The following is an 8,048-nucleotide window of genomic DNA, read 5'->3' on the forward strand; positions in this document are numbered from 1 at the left end:
TTCCTAGCAAATTCACCATGCCAAGCACATCCACATTGTTGGATTTGCAAAAAAAAAGTGTTGGAAATGCCCATATTTTTAGTTCTCATATTCTAGCGACTCTAAGATGCAGTACCTCTAGTAGTAGCATTGTTTTTTTTGTTTGCATTGAATGTTTTGTTGATCTGACTATATAAGTGTAATTTCACAATGCTTTTGTTGAAGTACATGTATTAAAATGAAGGGGCATGATATTTGTGCAAACTCTTAAATAAATGTAAAATCAATGTTCCAAAAAGACATCAAATTTGACAATGGAAAATAATTAGATCTAAAGTAGGTTTCTTACCAAACAGAGTATGTAAACATACTACATGATTTGCATTCTTTTGAGAGCGAGAGAGGGGACTAATGTTGAATGGTAAATGGTTGGACATTGTACGTGTGTGCGCCATCAGTCCCTCGTGCAAGTTAAGAATAAAAAAGTCCACTGCGCCACTAAAGGTCTGGAGGCTTAAGTGGTGCTTTAAAGGTCATTCAGCTAAAGGTGCCACTAAAGCTTCACCCCCTTTCTCTTAGGGCGTATTTGGAAGCGAGAAAGATATAGGAAAAGTGATGCAAAATGAAAAAATTGTACCAACCCTTCCAAACATGAGAGACTTTTTCGGGGTTTTTCTAAAAAGTAGACATTTTGATAAAAAAACATTCCTCTATCTGGGGTGAAGAAATATTTCCTACAAAGAGAAAGTTTATTTTTACATTACTCCTCACCACCCATCTCATCACATCTCACCATCACCACCACCCTCCTCTTCTCTCTCATTTTTTTTTACATTTTCTCACTTTTTCTCATGCCACACAAACAAGCTAAAAACTTTCTTTTGCAAAACTTCTCAAAGGCAAAACTTTCTTTCTTATGAGAGTTTTTCTCTCTACTAAACATGAGTAGCGCTTTCGTGTTAGGGTTGCAAACAGTTCAGATATAGGATGGTGATTTTACAAATTTTGGCGGTCTTGAATCTGAACCAAACTGACTCCCCAATGTATTTTCTGATTCAAAACCGAAACCATTTGCCACCCTATTTTGCGTGCCATAAAATTTTTTGGCTACAGTGGGTGGACACGCGTCGCACCTGCATCTGACTGCTGTTCATAGACTTAGGCGTTTGATGTTATGCCTGTTCTTATATATATATATATATATATATATATATATATATATATATATATATATATATATATATATATATATATATATATATATATATATATATATATATATATATATATGAAAACCTGTATGTTCAAACAGCTTTTCCTTCAAACTCAATTGAACATACGATGTAATGCCACCCATTCTTTTTTTTTTTTTGAATAAATGAGAATTAAAGATGGTTTTGAACCACCTAATTCTATGTTTTTTGTCCAGAGATTTAGCAGCAGTCAAGACCATCACTAAAAATTGTGAGTGTGGAAAAAAGTGATGAAGCATCGCCATTTGATCGCGTGTGATCAATGGTGACACTTTGTCCAACTATGTGTTTGATGATATAGGTTACTATATATATAATGCGTTGGTTCTGCCCCTTAAAAATCACATTTTTTGGTATTTTTTCCCACATCTAACACCATAGATGTGATCTATAGGTTCTGGCTTCTGGATCACCAGAATCTGACCTGTATACATGTTTTTTTGGTGACCCAAAATCAATGGCTATGAAGGTATTGTTTTTTTTTGCCTTGTAAGAACATTTTTTTTGTGAGTTGATTCTCACTAAATCGAGCATGCTAAACACATCTAACAGTTAGTTCTATCATAAACCACTCCAAAACTATGGGGCAAAAGGAGAATAGGGCCTAATATGTTCAGTATATGAGAGTAAGAGAGAGAGGGAGCATGCTTCACGTGTCCCACTATGCGATTAGGTGGCGTGTGTTGCATAGAGTTAGGGATGGCAGTCGGGCGGGGCGGGGCGGGGGACAAGGTCTCCACCCCCGCCACGCCTCAAGATTTTATCCTCCACCCCCGCCTCCATCCCCGGCGGAGAATGGATTTTATCCTCCATCCCCGCCTTCATCCCCGTTTCATGTCCTCCATCCCCGGTTCAAACGGGGATGAGGCGGGGTGGGGCGGGGATATTGCGGGGAAAAGTGGTTGGGGCGGGGATGAGGTGGGGACGGGGCGGGGCGGGGAAAAGTGCACGTCCATCCCCGCCTCCATCCCCGGACGGGGATGGATTTTAACCTTCGTCCCCGCTTCCATCCCCGTTTCATACCCTTCATCCCCGGTCCAAACGGGGCGAGGCGGGGCGGGGCCCCGCTTTCCCCGGTCCACTGCCATCCCTACATAGAGTTATATTCGGGTCCTTAAGAGTCAATTTGCAGGAGCTCTACACCGCTCGGCCTTTTCATTGGGATTTAAACGAGTACTTATGGTTATGGGGATCAGAACTCGGGTCGGATCCAGGTGTGATATAAACCATATTCGGCCCGGTTATGGGAATCAGAACTCAGGTCAGACCCAGGTGTGATACAAAATTTCGTAAAACCATATGCGGCCCGTTTAATAATAGGACTTAATGGGTCTGAACCGAATAGTTAATCAGACCCCTTCCTTTGTTACCAAACCTTAACCTTACCAGATCCGATATGAGTCAGGATCGGGTCATACCCGACTCATTGGAGCCCCTACCCACCGCATACACAAACAAACAAACTCCAACATTTAAAAAAAAACCGCATTTTCCATAGAAAATTACATAACTACCCACTTTATTATGAGGTTGCAGTGTCTAATGATTATCTTGGTACATTTCTCTAATCATCCAAAGTATGAATAGGAATTTAGTTGAGAAAAGCAATTGGTGATCCAAACCTTACGTTATCATTGTAATTCTTTCTTTTTTTAGTAGAGTTATCATTGTAATGCTTTCAAATAAGCACAATAATTGTATGATTAAAATATCCCTCTTACATCTCTCATTATCCAATTCCAAATCCTTCAATATCTACACCTATGTATAACTTCAGAACTTTCTGAGGGCATTTCTGTCATTTAATTATGCATAGAAAAGTCGTTCTACTTTGTTGGTTTCAACTTTAATGCACAAGACCTAATTTAAGCATATCTCACGAAACCATACTTTGACCTAGGGGTGGCAATCGGGTCGGGTTGGCGGGTCAGCATACCTCAACCCGAACCGACCCGTTTATTAAACGGGTCAGCTGTGGCAAACACGACCCCGACCCGTTTAATAAACGGGTAACCTGACACGACCTGCCAACCCATTTAATAAATGGGTTGGGTCGGGTAAACGGGTTTTCAGGTTGGCGGGTTGACGGATCGGGTTGGCAGGTAGTCAGGTTGGCGGGTCGGGTTGGCAGACGGGTTGGCGGGTTGGCGGGTTGACCCACCCGCCTAACCCGTTTATTAAACGGGTCAGCCGGGTTGGCATACCCCCAACCCGAACCCGACCTGTTTAATAAACGGGTTACGCGGGTCGACCCGTTTATTAAACGGGTTGGCTTAAGCCCAACCCGAACCCGCCTAAGAGGCGGGTTGGCGGGTCGTGTCAGAAATTGCCACCCCTACTTTGACCCATGGAAAAACCACCTTTGCACTTCCAAAGTCAGACTTTGGTTACATGAATGAGCTTTCAAACCATGGAGCATAGTGACAAATATCGCGAGATGTATGAAAATCTCGCGATAATATCATGAGAAATTGCCTGAAAGTTTAAAACGGCAATTTCTCGCAAGATTTTTAAAATATCGTGAGATTTATGAAAAAAACATAAATATTTAAACACGATATTTACGTTTTAAACAGCCATTTATCACGAAAAACTCATGTATTTTTATTTTTAAATAATTTTTATTAATATTTTCTTATAAAAAATAAATTTATATTTTTTAATTTAGTTTTTTATTGCCAGGATTTTGCCAAAAAAATGTGAGATTTATGATTTTTTTTCAATTTCTCGCGTGTTTTTTAAAAACAAGAAATTGCCAATAAAAAAGTTTAATTGTCACTATGCCATGGAGCAAATTAAGCTCAACAATGCCCACTTACCAAATTTCACCAAACACAACTCTTTTTTAGAGGAAGTGAAAACCAATTTTATTAAGGCAAAATTAAGATATCCGTCCCCGGCCAATTAAGAGCTATCAATTGATAAACATCAGTAAGAATTGCTGTCATCACCACCGGTGAGACATGTCCAGCCCGGTCTTCAAAAATCCGGGCATTACGCTCCCGCCAAACCGCCCACCGTAATGTGAACAACCAGCATCTCCATACAAAGAACCATAGCTATACCAAATACCACTCATATGACACAATATGACAAAGGGTCATTAGGCAGCCTCATAGGCCCCATGAAAGCCATGCTAGTGTGAAAGAAATATAAAATAAACATCACAACTTTGTTGAATTGGCATAGAAAAGGGTGTTGAATTGGCATAATTTGGGCATATATATGACTTCTTGAGGTTATGATTGGCCCATTAGCCCATGAATAATTAAGCATGGTGGCAAACTTTTAAAATGGAAAATAACGGCAGCCAAGTTTCAATGAGCAAATTGCAATTATTCATATTTTTTGTATTTTTTCAGCAAATTATCTGCAAAAATAAATCAACTAAGAACAAAAAAATTTATATAAAAACGTTTCACCCATTTCACAAAAATAGCTATAAAAATGTAAATATTGTGATAAAATCGTGATATTTATGTTTTATCATTTAAAAATATCGTGATATTTTGGAGCTTAAAATATCACTTGTTTTTTGCAATATTTAAAAAAAAATCTCCAATATTTGTCACACACTGTGAGTCACAGAGCAGTTTGGTCAGCCTGCCTGGTTGCAAGCTTGCAGCCTCAAAGTCTACATGTTCAGTGACTAGTGACTTAATGAGCTGCCATATAGTTGATACTTGCAAGACTTTAGCCAACCAAATTACTCAATTTTGCTTCATCCTACCCATTGCTCAATATGACTTCCATCATGCAGTGTGAACAATTGAAGATTGAACTCAAGAAGGCTCACTTCAGTTCCCCCCCCCCCCCCCCCCCCCCCACACACACACACACACAAAAAAAAAAAAAAAACTCACTCCATATCATTGTCTCAGTTGACCATTTCATCATTTTACCCAGAACGCAAGTATCAAGCATTATATCATTTAACCCAAAAATGTATTCAAGGTGCCTTCCTTGAAATCAAACACCCATAATTTGTTAAATTCAAAAGGATGCAAAACTTGGATGAATGCACCATGAGTGATGACATAAGATGATATTTCTTGTAAGTGAAGGGTAGCCAAGTAAATTGGGTGGAACCATCAAGAATTCTTTACGCCCTTTTCCTTTTCACACAGTGGTAAGAGAGAAAAAGTCAGTTGACACGTACACCAGAACAACTCTATAAAATCTGCAAAAGATGTATTTAGTTTCAGAAACCTTTGATCCCTGACAGGAATCACAAAACAGAAACCAAGGGAAATCCAACAAAATCTCAGTTTATCTGACCAAAACTGTGGTAATGTATAAGTTGCTGTCTCACCAGAAAAATGAGAAAGCCGATCATGGTCATCAGAGAATCACCAGGACTTACTCACAGATCCCATCTGAGTTCATGGAAGAAGCAATGTTTGCAGGAGGTAAGTGTTTTAATGACTTTAAATTATACCTTTTCTTCAGAAAGTGCATTGGTCTTAACTGTTATTTTTTTCTGTGAATTATGACAGGAAGTTTTTGGACAATTGAGGCAGCATTTGGGTGTGTGGATGGAGTTCTCAAGACATCAACTGGTTATTATGGAGGCACCCTAAGGAAGCCCACCTACAGACAAGTGCAAAATGTAAAGTTTTTCTAGTCAGCAACAAGAAAGAGAATTCTAGAGACAATCACTACAAAAAATGTCATCTTTTCAATACAAGTGTGAAATCCCCAGGTTCATCTTTTGCAGGTCTCTAATGCAAATACAGGCCACACGGAAGCAGTCAATGTGGTTTATGACAAGAGAAGTGTCTCATTTGCATCTCTCTGTGAGGTCTTCTGGGATACACACGACCCCACAAGCAAAGAGTTCCTGGTATTCCTTCAATCTATTTTTATCTTGTTTACTACATTTTTCACCATTCATTCATCATCATTATTGACTTGAAATGAATTTGGTTATCAGCAATTTGGACTCAGAACACATCTCAGATCTGCAATCTTTTATGCGAATCAAGAGCAGAGAAAAGAAGCTATGAAATCAAAGGTCAGACGGCAGATGAAGCTAAACAAAAGAATAGTTACAGTCATCCTTCCAGGTTACTCTTCGGATTTCTTTTTTGCAGAAAACTGCCATCAGAAATACTATTTGCAGAAACACCACATCGGGCTTTGTGAATGTCTCAATCTAAGAAGCACAGAGCAGTTTGCAGATTCGCATGCTGCCTGCAAACTCAACGGGTAACCATTTTATTGAAAATTTCGCTTCTTTCTCTATGTTGGTGCAATTGCAATCATTGGAATAATGGAATTTATACCAGATAATTGATAAAATGCACGCTTTTTTCATACAGATTGTTGGGTGGAGAATCTATTGATGTCAACAAACAAAAAGATAAGTTGAGAAGGTTTATAGATAGTAGTGATGTTTCTAAGGATGCAAAGGATATTTTGGACGGCATTCTTCAAAGCTGGAACAGAAGCTGATTGGTATGCCTCCTTTACTTTCAGAATTTATTTTGGGTGAGAATAGAAATAAATATAGTTCATGAACTTGGTCGGGTTTAACATGATCTCCAAATGTGGACTAAAGACTTTTCAATTAATAAGTAGCCATTAACTCTTCTTCCAAAGGCATGACACAGTTTTTTTGGATCAAAATGCATAGTATTATGTCCCAATAAGAGAAATAGCTGATTTGCAGGAAATCTCATAAATATGATGTTTTCAAGTTATTGCAGTTTTATTTTAACAAGTTCCTAAGAATATAAAATCTCGACAAATCAAGATAATTAAAATATCATTTATAAATATGTCATGAATTTATCTAGATCTTATCTTGATTTTATATTTTAGTGTGTGTGTATGCGTCAATATATATAGGGGAATGAAAACCTCTCCAATGAAAACGGTCCCAAACCTACCAAATGGATTTTTTTTGGTATTTTTTTTTAAATTCTGACCATATAGATGTGTTCAGTGTGAGTATATATATATATATATATATATATATATATATATATATATATATATATATATATATATATATATATATATGGTGGTTTTGTACCATAATACTATACAAAGGTAAACACACTTGTTTATATAGTTCTAGCCACCAAATGGTAAATCTAACTGTACATATGTGTTTAGCATAGTTTATTTATTATATTAGATAGTGAAAATCAGTGGCTTACAATTCATGAAAATAAGAGTGGTTTAAAAATAATATAAAACATCATATTTGAGTCAACTTCAACACATGAAAATACCCCCCCCCCCCCCACCCCCACCCCCACACACACACGCATGTGTATATATATATATATATATATATATATATATATATATATATATATATATATATATATATATATATATATATATATATATATATATATATATATACATATAGGATTTTTGGTGTTTTTTTCATACCTTCTAAACCTTTTAATGGAAAACCCTCCCAAATCTTTCAAATGGACGTTTTATTGGAATTTGGTATTTTTTTTTAATTCTAACCATACAGATGTGATCTATATGCTTGTTTTTATAGGAATCAGTTCATGAAGCATTTGATTATGATGCATGAATAGGTTTTTATAAGTTTTAATTAAAAACCAATGACGTACAATTTTCATAAATTTTTTAGGCTCCAAATACCATTTTTTCTATCCAAAATTCATGATCTGTCTAACCCCTTGTTGTGGTCGAACCTTCGGACGTGCCATTGTGCATTGAAGGTTGCGAAAAAAACCCCGCAGCAGTCAATAACTGTTGCTAATGGGTCTTTCAGTGCAAAATAATTTTGTGCCGCTAATTGCACACACAATTAGCGGCACATACAAG

This window comes from Nuphar pumila, chromosome 10, assembly GCF_984573655.1.
Source record: "Nuphar pumila chromosome 10, dmNupPumi1.hap1.1, whole genome shotgun sequence".
In the NCBI taxonomy this organism is placed as follows: domain Eukaryota; kingdom Viridiplantae; phylum Streptophyta; class Magnoliopsida; order Nymphaeales; family Nymphaeaceae; genus Nuphar; species Nuphar pumila.